Source organism: Cyprinodon variegatus, unplaced genomic scaffold (genome assembly GCF_000732505.1).
Source record: "Cyprinodon variegatus isolate N-32 unplaced genomic scaffold, C_variegatus-1.0 Scaffold708, whole genome shotgun sequence".
In the NCBI taxonomy this organism is placed as follows: Eukaryota; Metazoa; Chordata; class Actinopteri; order Cyprinodontiformes; family Cyprinodontidae; genus Cyprinodon; species Cyprinodon variegatus.
This window is the reverse complement of record NW_015151161.1, coordinates 147296-161556: the sequence shown is the minus strand read 5'-3', so window position 1 is coordinate 161556 and position 14261 is coordinate 147296.

The window sequence follows — 14261 nt, the reverse complement described above, 5'->3', positions numbered from 1 at the left end:
GACCCTGACCAAGTGCCTGCAGATGTCTCTTATATGTACCTTTATTAATTTATCAACAAATCTGTAATTTTAGTATAAATCCATCTTAATCATTTCATTCTTGTCCTTTTAGATGTGATGTGTGTGTTGGGATCATAATAAAAAATAATAAACAACTATAGCAACTAAAAACAACCTAAAAGATACCAAAAGAAAGGAACTCTCTAAAATTATGATATCAGGCTGTTACAATCCACATGTGTTATTTAAGACTATCCAAACTGTTCTTAATGTACCTTAGTCAGACTGCATCAACAACCCCTCTCGTTGCAGCCTCATAAACCTTTCTAAATCTTTTATACAGTTGGTCTCCTTAACCAGATTTCAGTTCTAAATTTTCCCTTTCACCCTGCAGTCTTTATACCTTGCTATTATGAAACCATATGGAAGTTTTGCAGGAAAAAAACACGAAATGTAAAACAAAAATGAAAAAAATATGATGAAAATCACCTGTACGAGATATGAAACACATAAAACATGAAAAAATATGTAGAGACTGTAGATATATAGCAGCTAGTGCCACTCAGGTCTATAAAATAAACTCGAATATTCACCAGCCATATGTCAAGCTTTTCCAAAATGGGGGCTTTACTGAGAAACAGTTTGTAGAAGTTGTAGCAAAAGGTTCCGGGTTAGATTCCTGCCCCTGGGTTCTTTGTGCATGGACTTTGCATGTTCAACCTGTCCAAGCGTGGGTTCTCTCCTGGTGCTCCGACTTTTTCCTATGATCAAAAACATGACAGGTTAAAGGGGTTCTAAATGTTCCTTAGGTTTGAGTGTGTGTGTGTGTGTGCATGGTGGTGCGTCTCTGTTTTGCCTTGTGACAAACTGGCGAACTGTCCAAGATGTACCCCGCCTCTCGCCTATAGACTACCGATAGGCACTGGCCCAACTGCGATCCTAAAGGAATAAGTAGTACAGGATGGTTGTTCCAAAATGGCACAGTAAGGGTCCGCCTGGATTTTGTTCAATCTAAATATTTATAACTTCTCAGTTGCTTGCAGTATGAATACCAAACTTGCAAAGGTTGTAACAAAGGTGTTGTATTTACAGTTTGTTTATTTCCTTCATTACAGGTAAAGTAAATTTTGTATGTAAACCTCTGTTTTTTTTATTATTATTATTTTTAGGCTAAAGTAATTTTTTTGGCCATTCAAATCTAATTCCCTCAGGCCCACAAAAATGTAAATTTTTTTAAGATTACTTCTTCCTGTTGGTGTATCATATTTTTTTTTTTATGTGTGTGCTATGTTCTTATTTTTGCTAAGTTTGTTAGAAAATAGAGCCCTTTAAGTGTATTTCCAATAAGAACTAAGGTATGATACTGTGCATGTGCTCATCTAAAATAATAAATCATAATGCAACAGTTTGACCCTACAACTCACTTCAGACGGTCACAGCTGTGAAGCAATTCAGTTAGTAATGTCACGGCACATTCAAGGAGTCTGAAAATCCGGAGGGCAGACAAAAAGAAAACCTGATGATGAAACACAGGAAGGAAAGACAAAAAAAAAAAAAAAAATGAAAAGGCAGTTTTAATGAAAACTGGAAGACATTTGGTTGCGAATAGTGACCCAGACGAGAAGGTCATGTACTGGACTGACTGTTTTTCTGAGATTTCTGAATTCTCACCTTCAGTTTTATGTCATAGCAGCTCAAATCCAGAAGACTTGTCAAGATCAGATTTATTTCAGGTCTTATCAACAATGCACTTACAGGGAAAATAGCATTATGATGCATTTAATTATCATTCATTTCAATGAAAAGATTTGAGCCTATTACTTTTTGAATTTCATTTAATTGAAATATTTTTTACCTTGAAGCTGTTTCCATTTTAGTTTGGTAGGAAATGGGATTTTTCTTTTCCCTTAATTCTCTGAAAGGAGTCACTGCGGAGGGTTCCCTAGAAATTAGGAGTTGCTGTAGATCAGTTTATCGATTAATATCCAATGATCCTTGACTGTTAAAACATTTATCAGGATAGTTGCTTTGTGTGTTTGCTTTATTCAGGAGTGTGTGCATTTAACATGTGGCTGTAAAGCTAGATATAAATCAACTTCAGTGTTTTAAACAGTTGAGCCATATAAAAGTCACCACAGTTTACAAGAGCTAACAGGGATTAGAAGGAAGTAGAGATCCTCATTAATTTTGATCAATATGTTTGGTTAAGGATTTAAAAAGCAGGTGTGAGACCAGAAACATAAAAACAACAAGCTCTAAAACCAGACTGTTGGTAGATATGCAGCATTTATTTGTTCTTGGTTTTCTTCAGCCTTCATAACATATCGACATAAAAAAAAATAAAATCTCGCCAAATAAAATACACCTAAAACCACATCTGTATAAAGTGTTTTACCACCTGTGAGGAGTACAGTATACATAGAAAGTCTGGGCCTCCTTGAATTCTGGCCATTTTTTTTTTTTTCAGATTTGACTCAGGTTTACACCATTTTTATCACTATCCCTTCAGGTATTGCTGGTTTGGAATAATAATTACAGTCATTAACCATTTAGCAGAACCATTTATGCCCACACTTTAAATTCTTGGCTTGTGTCATGAGCTTTTGTTTCAGTTTTTTCCATTTTCCACATGAAATGAAGTAATCTATGTTTTTAAGGGACTCTTCCTCCTGCAGCATCACACCTCCATCAATACAAACGTTTCTGCCATTCTTACACCTCACAGTTGAGATGATGTTCTTAGGCTTGCAGGCTCTCCATTTTGCTCAAAATATTAAAATGTTTTTTTAGTCAAAATTTTAATTTTAATTTTTCTCACACCAAACAGCATGTGTCCAAAAATAAGAGCATTTTCGACTGGGTTCAATTACAAACGGCTTTTTTGATTTTTGAGAATGGACTTGTTCCTGGTTTCTACAAGCAATGTTGAGCCAGTTCATAATTAAAAAGAATAAGCTCAAAGTTCACACAGATGAAGATGACCTAGCTCATGTTCATATAATTCACTTTTTCAAAAACTGAACTAAGTTCACAAACCTATAAATAAACTAGTTCAAGTTGATTTGATAAATTAAGCCACAGTACTACAAGACAGAACCTCATAATTCAACCTTTAAATATGTATTCATTATATATAGAAAATAAAAAAAACAGTGCAGTCAGTGTTTACTGTATGTGAAGGCATTATTTAGCCACATTATGCAGAACTTCAGAAACATACAGGTACATTTAGGTTCTACTGAAAAGATCCATATCAAAAATAATTTCTCACATTGCACATTCAGCAGCAGATATTTCCCAAGATAGCTCGGATGCTTTAACTAGATGTGTGGCTTTAAATTTGAATTGGATGTGGTGGATGTACGGATTCGTTTCTTAAGTACCGGTGGGCACAGTTTGCACAAAAAATTCAAGTCTTCCATTGTTTTTTTCATAAAACTCTGCCAAGTTCCTTGCAACAACTGGTATCAGAAATACCAGTAGATGAGTCTGAATTGCACAGATTAGTACTAGCAATAGACATGCAAATAAGTGACTTGAGGTTAGCCAATGAAAAGTGTCTTCATCAATTAAATGTGAACATAATCTGTGTGTGTCGCTCATTATTGTTAGAGAGAAGTTGGCTCTTATCCATGTTAATTACCTCAAAACTGATCAGTTAAGTTAACCAATTACTAAAAGTAGGAGTGTATTCAGTGAACGCTGTTCATTGAATCTGCCTACAGAAGTATTGAATGAATTTTGTTTTGCAAGCAAAGAACACACTTTGTAAATGGAAATAAGAAAACATTTAAATTGGATTTGAAAAAATCTAAACCAGAAATGAAACTGAACTTTTAATTTATTTTTTTATTAAACAAAGGTTTATTTAAAAAAAAAAAACTCCCAGATTTAGTTTTTTTCTTTTTTTCTCTCAAATTTTTGAAATGAAAAAAGCAATTTGTAAAACTCAATCTAAAAAACACCATTTTGATTAATGAATGTTTTGGAAGACTTTCTTTTTAAAAACAAAATATAAACAAATAATTTTTTAAAAAGAAATGAAAAAACTAAAAACTTTTTTTGATAATTTTTTTTTTTTTCAATTTTTCACTCCTGGAACACATATCAAATTATAAAATCCATGTTTTTTTTTTTACAAAGCATGCTCTTTCATTGTAACAGTAATGAAAAAAAAGTACCCCATACAGGAGCATATTGATACAAATCTCTGCATGAGTCAAATCAGACAAAGAGGCGTTAGTAAGTGGTATTATCAAAGCTTAGATTTAAATATGATTTATATAACACTGGATTTTAAATAGGTCATTATCAAAGAATTGCCGCTGGTTGGAGAAGCCTATTTCCCTTGATAAAGGAAAATATAATGTGTTCCGTCAAGTTGAGCAGTTTGGTAATCGCCCAGATTATGTCTGATAAAAAATTAGATTGATCTGTAATAAGTTAATACTTTTCCACAGCTGTGTGTAGGACCTTTAAAGTAAGACAGAAATAAAACCTAACAAATCAACCTAATATTTAGGACGTCCCAGCTGAAGTGGACCCATCGCCAACTGCCAGATGTCCATGATGACCCACTGCACTTCTAAACTTCTCTCCAAATTAACTTCACATGAATGTAGCAACTAATAACTACTGCCATATTCTGAAAGAATATAAAAGGAAGCTAGGCTGAGCTTAATAATTCTAATTATACACAAGGCGAGTTACTTTAACATCTTTGAAACATGAGTAAACTAACCTTTCTCCTCTTGTCATGAGTTGTTTTCCTTGATGTTCTTATCTTTCGTTCCTTCTTTTTTTCAGAGACATCCAGATTTAGCTTTGATGTTGAGGGAAACGCCTGTAGCTTGCCAGCAGTCAGCACAATTAGCCACATTGGGCTGTGATCAAACCGTACTGCAGGTGCAGACTTAACTGCTTGTGCCTTAATGAGAGGTAAAAGCCAGGGGTTCCTGACCAACAATCTTTTTCTATACACGTTTTCCACAGCCAAAGTAAACAGTTGCACAATTATTTCAATCAGTACTATGACTTTTAAATTGTAGAAATGATGAAGGATGATTGATTGCCATCTTTGTGAGGAATTCACAATTAAACAACAAATAAAAAGAAAAATTCCCTAAAGAGTCACCAGGAGAAATGGCTTTTCTTTAATTTTGTGGATTTTCCTAGACTTACTTATCTGTCTAACCCAAATATGACAAACAAGCTGAGTTTCTGTGTAATGTGACACATATGAAACATCTAGAACCATTAAATCATTACCATTTCCTTGTGGTCTTCAGAACAGCAGCGGTAACGTAGGCAGCTAATTATTATTTTTTTTTTTTTTCTCTCGCTCTTCAGGCTCATTTGATTGCATGTCTTTCAGTGGGTCCTGAAGGCAGCTGCAAGAAAACGTGTTGTCATATTCACATCAAAAAATGTTATTATTCTGCACACACAGACACAAGGTTGGCATTTTCTAATTAAACGTTTCCTTAAGCTGTGTACATCTCCCTGGGAAGTCTGAAAGACGCAGACGCCCTCACTGCCAAGATGAAAGAACTCATTATTTTTCCTTGCCTGCTATCGTCCTCGTGTTCCTACCCCTTTTTATCCAGATAACAGGACTATTCCATTTAATCAATGCTGGCTGCTCGAGTACAGCCCGAGCGGCCACGGTCAAGAAAATGTACCTCAACAAGTAAGCATAAAATTCAATTTTGACCCCCCTTAAACAAACCCACCCCACTCTTCATCGCCAGCAACCCAAAACAAACAAGAACAGAGAGCAGCGGGGCATTCATCACTGCTGTTGCTGCCTTGACAAGTTGCTCTGTTTTAGTATTACAATCATAAGCCCTGTATTGGATAAGGGCGGCAGGAGAAGTTGAAAAATGGAAACACAATGAAACTGGCTTTCCACCAGGAGAGTGGGGAAGAAAAGAAAACTAAATTCTTTTACAACTGGAAATTATAAAAGAGCACATGAGTTGCATGGAGCCTGAGATTATATTTTAATCTCTAACTCCCAGTTTAGTGACTTGCTTTTAAGTGGAACCCAAAACAACTTTGATATGGAAATAAGTCAAGAAAGGAGAAAGAAAGGAAGGATTTGGATCTCTTAGTGTACATTTTAACAGGAAGCAATGTATCGGTGTAATTAGTGACAAGAAAAGTCACTAATTATTAGTTTTTATTTCACTTTGAGACAGACCGAAGAAAAAAACTGTGATTAATATTGAGTAGGAATGAATTAAATGGTTTGCAAAATATTTTGTCAAGTGAAATCGAATAGTATGGTGTACATCTGCATTTATCATTCATTATTGTAACTGTCATGAAACGAGAGAAATGGACCCAGTATTCAAGGTGAAATAGTCAGTAGGAACGTTCAAAACGTTTATTAATATAAAACATAAACAAACTGAAACTAAAGTAGAGCTGCTAGGATCTGTGACTCTCGGATGCTGCAGGAGGGGAGAGGGGGGGGGCACCACCCAATCTCAGACACTCTGGTGGGAAAAACACAGATAAGTGACAATGTTCATCTGACAGAAGTGAGTCGCTTACCTGGTTCAACAGTCCAGTCCATCTCCCTGGAAAGGGGTACAATGCAGCTGCTGGACTGAACACAGATGTGGCATGCGTCACTGAGAGAGTCCCTGGTGCAGTAGTCCCAGTGAATTAGCAGGAAGCCAATCCTGGTCAGGGATACAGAACAGGCAGGAAGAGGCAGAACAGACAGGATTCAGGCTTCCAGGCATCCTGGAGCTCCCAGGCAGGTTCAGAGTCCAAACAGAGTCCAGAAGCGTGACCAGGGGGACATGCACAGGGGAGACAGGATCAGGTGCAGATGGGCAGTCTCAGTGGAAGAGGGTACCAGAACTTGAGCTGGACCTTTAAACTGGACTCCACCTTGGAGCCAGGCTTACTGGAATAAAAACTAAACCTCCCCCCGTAAAGAGCTCAGCAGGGGAGGACCAGTGGACAAGCAAGAAACAAGACAGACACAAAACCCTCTTTCCTCTGGCCGACAGGATCTAGGACATGAACCTTAGAATAAACAGAACTGAACAGATTGTCTGAAAAACAACATCTAATGATTTGGCCATGATAGCAGGAACTGAGCCCAATATAAGGGCAACTGGCAGGTGGATGACATGAGTGATGATTAGGAGCTCAAAACAGTAAAGCAGATGAAAGGCATGAGTTATTAAGGCCCGCCATCACAGCAGATCATGACAGTAACACCATAATGATTAGATTATATATATTTTTTGGAATGAGGGTTAGTGAAATTATTACGGGCAACTATTCATTCTCTAATATCCCTGTTTCACTGGTACGAACTTAGAGTGATTCACTGCCGCCGATTCACCTTTTCAACATTCCCATTAGTAACCGTTGCGTCCATTTTAACATCCAGAGCCTGCTTGCTAGTGGTTCCAACAGCTCCAATTTGTTAGCAGTCACAGCTTATTTTGAAAACAAATATATTCAACAGAGAAATAATTTTATGCTGAGCTTATTTTGTATTTAAGCACTATTATAAGCTAGTAGTAGGTAGTGTTGGCTTAACTTTATATGTGCTGTACCTTGTGTCCTTCTGTATCTAACTGTAGGGCTATGGCCCCCGCTGAGATACCCAGACAGTAAAATATGTTAATTCAATGGTTAATTAGGGTGGGGCATTGAGAATCGATAATCAATCCGAACCAGGAATGGTCTTATGCAAAGGATGGTGAACGGACGACATAATTAAACACCCCCGGTGTCGGAATAAGAGCCCATATTTGACCCCCTGTACCTCTGTTGTAGGAAATTAGTTTCACCTCTTAATTAGCCCAGATTCTGGAGGGAGATTGTGGCCTTTTTAAAAAAAATCTTCTCTTACTTTATGTCCGGACATATACCTGCTTCATTTGACATGAATTCTGGATAGAATAAAAGCACTCTGCTTACATCTGCAAACTTATGAAAAAATGAACTTTAATTTTATCTGTTTTTTTTTTTTTTTTCTTTTTCATTTGGGATCTGTTTATATTATAAAACTGACTAACTAAGAGAATGGGTGCAAAATCTAATATTTTCTCTCTGCACAGAAGTAAAAAATCACTGCTTCCACTTCCCTTCTAGTTGAGTGTAGCTGAGGTGAACAACTCTGCAGACAAAAACTCTTTCAGGATGCATCCTGCTGCACTGCTTTTTTGCTCTTACTCACACTCAGAATCAGGTACAAATAAATAAATAAAAAATAATTAAATTGTCTTATACAGCATGAGAACCTGCAACATCAGAAACTAAATACATGAAAATGTCTCGAAATTAGGTTTTAAACAATAAAGGTACCGTATATGTGAAAATGTAAATCTGTGAAAAAAATCATAACATTATATTAGAGTTCATAGGTTTGATACTGTATTAGTATACTGGTTGAAAATAATTATTCACAATAATAATGTTAACAGTTAAATGTCCAAGGAATTACATTTAATGAGAAGTTCAGTTCCATCCATAAGGAACTCTGGTTAGCAAGCACATTTATTACCAGTAAACTTTTGTGATTCTTCTTAAATCAATTGGAATCAAGAATCAAAAGGAAGCAGAATCAAAACAGGAATCGGGATCAAAACTGAAATCCTTCAAACTCAAATGATGCACGACCATATTTATGCTCAAGAAGATTTATTTTGGTTTAATTTGACGATTGGCAGATGAACCATCAAACAATCATACAGGTCTAGTTATTTGACAAATTCTGGAAGGATGTTATTGAATCATTGTTATTTTGTTGTCCAATTCTAAAGTTTAAATAGCTGATGTCTATATCAATGTCTAATCAGTGTAGGCTACTTGCTGTCTTTAACATTGAAACTACAAGTTGTCTTTTCTGGTTTCTTTTATCTGTAATAAAATATAAGACGTCGACCTTTTATAACAAGCATTATCTCTTTCTATATCATTCACACCTGTTGCTCGGGGAGAAGTTGCTGTCTGTCTTGACCTGTGACTCTTTTCCTAGATGGACTTTACTATTAATGTTGTCATTTTCAAGTTTGTGCTCACACCATTTTTGGAAACATGGGAATTTAAGATTATTTTGAATGATATAATACCCATTTATTTTTCATATTTTAAAGTTAAGTGTATATGACTCAGTATTGATTTCTTAACTTTTGTTTAATATAAAATCAACAAAAATTTACATGTAGATAAAAGTTTAGATGATAGATTAATCAACACTGACAAAGTCAGTAATGGTTAAAATAAATAACATTAATTAACCTTGTAAATCAAAGACCAGTTCTAGAATTTAACAAAATGGATTCAATATTTCTGATTAACTATATTTCAACGTCGAAAAACAAAATAGCTCATATGTGTTTAATTCGCATTCATTCCAATGAAAAGGTTCATATCTGCAAAATGAACTAATCTGAATTGAACTGACGTGAAAAATTACCAATAGGAATAAGAAAGTTGGCATATTGGTCATATATGGAGCGTTTCTATGGAATACTGAGTCAAAAGGGTAGATTTAGGTACAGTATGTAAACAACAATTTTCTGTTTTTTTTTTAAAGAAATTTAAAGCATGTACTTTTTTTAAAACTGGCTACCTCTCCAAAGCTGACAACACTTCTCACCCAATGGCAACTTGTAATAGTCACCAGATACTGTACACAGTGACGCTGCAGGTAAAGCCGGATATAATGTTGAAAATTAATGAATCTTTGGGATGGTTCATCAGATCAAATTCCAATAAGAGATACCATTATGTGATAAGAATTTGCGAGAATGTGAAAAGAAAGATATTCAAATTTCTGCAAGGCCCTGTTTTACTTTGCTGCAAAGACATGAACGCTATATAAGACTCAACTGCTCCAAATCATGTTAAGCGTGTCACATGCTACATTATTCTGAACCAGTGGAAAGGATTCAGTTTGAATTTCCAACAGATATCCAACTAAACAACAGGCAATCATCAATCCGAAGCCATTTGGCTGCAGATATCTGTGCTGCAAACTGTGCAGCTTTCCCTTGATCACAGGAGAGAATTTTCTTCAAGACAAAGCCTCGACAGTTGTCACACACGGAATATTAGATCAGTCACATTTAAAGGCAGAGCTCCCATCAGGAGCAGCAGGGTATTAAAGTTTGCCTGAAACAGATCACAGGTATTGCAAACATATTGGTTATTAGAGTCAAATATGATCTAAAATAGCAAACGTATTTAAGCCCAGTGAGAGTCTGTGAAAAAGAATATTTAATGTCTTCTTTTGAGCAGATAAGAATTAACTTTTTACATGCTTCACTTCAGCTCAGTACAGTTCAGTCTATCATTGCAGTTGTATTTAAAGTCCACTTCCAGAATAGTGAAAAATAAATTATAATGAAAAACTAAAGTATTATGACAGTTGTAAAACAGCACATTGTTTATTGTCCTTTTATTGCTCTGGATAATTAATTACTGGATTTACAGGCGTGTTTTTGGCAGAATAATTAAAGTGCTTCATCTATTAGCTCTATTATTAATACTGCCAATTAACTAAAACATTTGCTAACTATTCAATTATCTATTGCTAGCAAATATTATTTATATATCATAGCAATACATATTTTACTCAAATCGAGTTTGTCTTTAGAAATTATACTGTAAGAAAAGACAAGAACAGTATTTATAATATTAAAATATCTGCTATACATTAAATAGCCATGCTGCAAAAATTATAATATTACACCCCTTTTTAAACAAGCAGTCAGGAAAACGTCTGATGCTTCTGTTGCTTCAGTGTTCAATGGCAGAGAGTGGCTTTGCTATATTTGAGAAAATCCACCTAAAAACATTGTCTGTGAAGTCAGTTCATCAAGATAAAATATTGCCTTAAAATATTAATTCACTGTCTGAGCCACACAGACCCCCACATACCAGCAGTACACTGTCACTGGGAATCCCTATCAACAGCTGCCTCAGGCCAGGTCACCACTTGGTGGTTTTCCCCTACTATTTGTGGCAACTGGAAGTAGATGTTAGTGTTTTTCAGGTATGTGGTAAAAACTGCAGTCAACAGAATAATAAAAGCAAACATGTTTTGCTGGGAGGTTTCAACATTTTAAGTTAATTAAGGCAAAAATTAAAATTTTTTGGGGAGTGATCATAGCAGTCTCCATCATCAGTGCTTTGTATGGTCTCCCTGCCAGCTCCCAGATCAGCTTCTTTGATTGGTTGATGCAGCGCGTCAAGCAACAAAAATTATTTTTCCAACTCCTGCATCTGCTGCTTGTAAAGCACGTCACACGAGTCAGATGCTCAGAAGTTCATTAGGTGCTGTTTTGGCTGCTTAGATGCGTCAAGATGTGCTGCTCCTGCTGCTTCAGACATGCTGCAGGACCTTTTGATACACCTTCATGTGTTTCAACCATCAACTTTGCATGTGAAGCGGCAGCTTCTGCTGCCCAAAGCATGTTAGATGTGAACGTTGCATATGGGTTCCTATTGCTTTTGAAGTTTTCTTTATGTTTACTTTGGTTAACTATTGTCTTCTTTTTGCTATGGTTATATGGAAGACCCATGCAAAGTAGTGAAAAACTACAAAGTGGATCCAAAATATAGTTTTCGAGTTCTTTTGTTTTTTGTGGGTTTTTTTTTTTTTTGATTAAAGATTTTTAATTCGTTTAGGGTGTGAAGTTACTTTATTTGTATCAGTAAGTCGATTTTCTCTCAAAAATGTCTTGAGACATAAAACATTTTATAAGTGTCATTTTAAACAGAACCATGATCAAAAAGTGAACAAAATGTATCACAAAAATACAAGAAACTACAGAGCTTAAACACTTTCTCACTTTTCATACTCTCATGTCTTAAAGTCTTTTTCAGCCTCTTAATGGTTTTCTCTTAGATTTCTCTTCAATTTCATAAATTGTGACACAGTTTAGGAAAGAAAGAAGGCATTCCCACAGTATGGTGCTGCCATCATGATGTACATGTTATAGATGATATGGAAAGTTTTCCCCTTAATTTTCCACAATGGGTTCAATATTTTAGTCATCTGGCAAACATAACTTGGTATACCTTACTACCATAAAGCCTGAGCTTGTTTAGTGCAGTACCAATAGTTTCCATTAAAGCAGGTTCCACTCAACTGATCTGTATATATGCAGGTCCTACAGGGCTACTGGGATTTCTGAAACAAATCAGTTAAGAGTAAGAGCTACGGACTTTGGAATTAGAGAATAAAGGGGTTGGAACATGATTGCAGAACATACTCTTCTAATTTTTACCAGTAAAAAGTAGGTTTATAATTATATATAATCATGCTCTTCGGTTATGATCAAACACCTCTTTGATTTGGTCTACATGAAAATCAAATTAAGTTATTTAACTTTGTGACTGCAGTAACATAAGGTATCAAGACATTTACAAGGTGCTGCACACGTTCAATACATTTATTACACTTTGCAATACACAGCCTAGCAGTAGAGCACAAGGGTTTTGTTCACAGGAACTCACAACTGCACATTTAAACCCACATAATCTCCTCTACACTTTAAAATGAATAGATTTGTAATCCTGGGGCTGGGTCAGGAGATTGAACCATCACCATTAAAAAGCCAGGTCAATATGTAGTGAAGGAAGCCCTTTTCCTACACACACACTCTTACAAACACAGCACCACTAGGTCTTCCTGCCACTTGCCTTGCTCCGTCATCACTGCCAGCCTCAGGCGTCCTGCTTTCACCACTCTGCGTGGACACTTCAGCAGCGCATGCTATTAGGGAAGAGCCCACAGCAGTGATACTCATAAATATTGACTCAGTTTCAGCATATCCCTCAGGAACTGTTCAAAACAGCAGGTACTAGATTGGCACACTCATGCCAAGCATATGCTTTGGTCAATACAAACTATGCTTCACTAACATTCACTGTTGCAGAATGAACAAAAGGTTCCAGGCCTCCAGGATTAAAGGTGTTCTCCTAGAAAATATCTAATTAGCAGCTGTGTTAAATGTCTTTTTGGAGGAAATTCAAAGCCCATCTAGGGTTTATAAATTTCTCAACAGCATATTTTGTCTTCACACATGAGCAGGAAATATACAGATGGAACATCTGGAGAAACTGATCTGCTTCCTTCTGTGTTGCGGTGTTATGCTTCAAAGTAAGAACAACTGTTCATCAAACCAGCACCTGAATGAATCCAGTTCAGTGGATTGTATCCTCCTCCTCCCTGATAGGTATGTTTAATTAAATAGGGACTGTTTTTGTTCCCTGAATGTGAGTAGAGATTATATATGGCTCTCGTTTTAATCTGTTGAGAAGTCTCTTGGTTTAGACCTGTTAATCAAACTTATGTGGAAGTTCACTAATTACATTCTTCCATTTCATAAGCTCATTTTATTAAGGCAATGTGGAAGAATTGAGTCATTCTTTCATGGGTGAAAATGAGATTTGAAACCTGCCTTTTCAATACTGGTTGAAGTGTGGATCACTGTGATTTCTTTGGGGATCGAAACAATTCAGCCATTGTTCATTGACATAATCAAAGGAAGGTAGGTTGTCAAAGATTGAACTCAAGTGAGAATTCCAATGCCTGGTATGAACTAAAAAATTATGAATTAGTACAACATTGAATGTCCATTTGGGATTGATAAAGTATTTTTGAATTTTGAACTCAAAATAAATGTCATAACTGTAATTTTACAAAACCTTGAGATCAAAAAAGAGTTAATTAGGAAAAAACATGACTGAAAAGGAAGAAGGAATTAATCAAACAATATTTTTTGACTACTTTTAACAGAGAAAAACATTGAAATGCTTCAGAAAGAGCAAGCCAGAGCTCTACTAGCTACACTGTGATTTGAAGGTGGGGTTTTTTTGTGTGTTTTTTTTAAAGAAAATTATTTCTAAATGGCTAAAAGTCACATTAAACAGGTCCCGTGATTGTTTGTCCTGGGGGAACATCCCACAGGCAAGGCATCAGCCCAAGAAAATACAACCAGTTGTAACCCTGAATGGCCACTAATAAACCAGAAGTGTCTAATGCATTTCGAGTTTAGTGCTTGTCCATCATTTCTTGAAATAACCAAAGTTTTGTAGAGTTGGTTAAGTTATTGTTACTTTAACTCCTAATATTTCAGTTCAATTCAGCTCATTTATATAGCACCAATTCACAACACATTTCATCTCAAGGCACTTTACAGTTCACCAGATCATACAGTCAAATTGATTCTTGAATATTATTGAAGTATATAAAAAGTATGATGCAGTACTTTAAA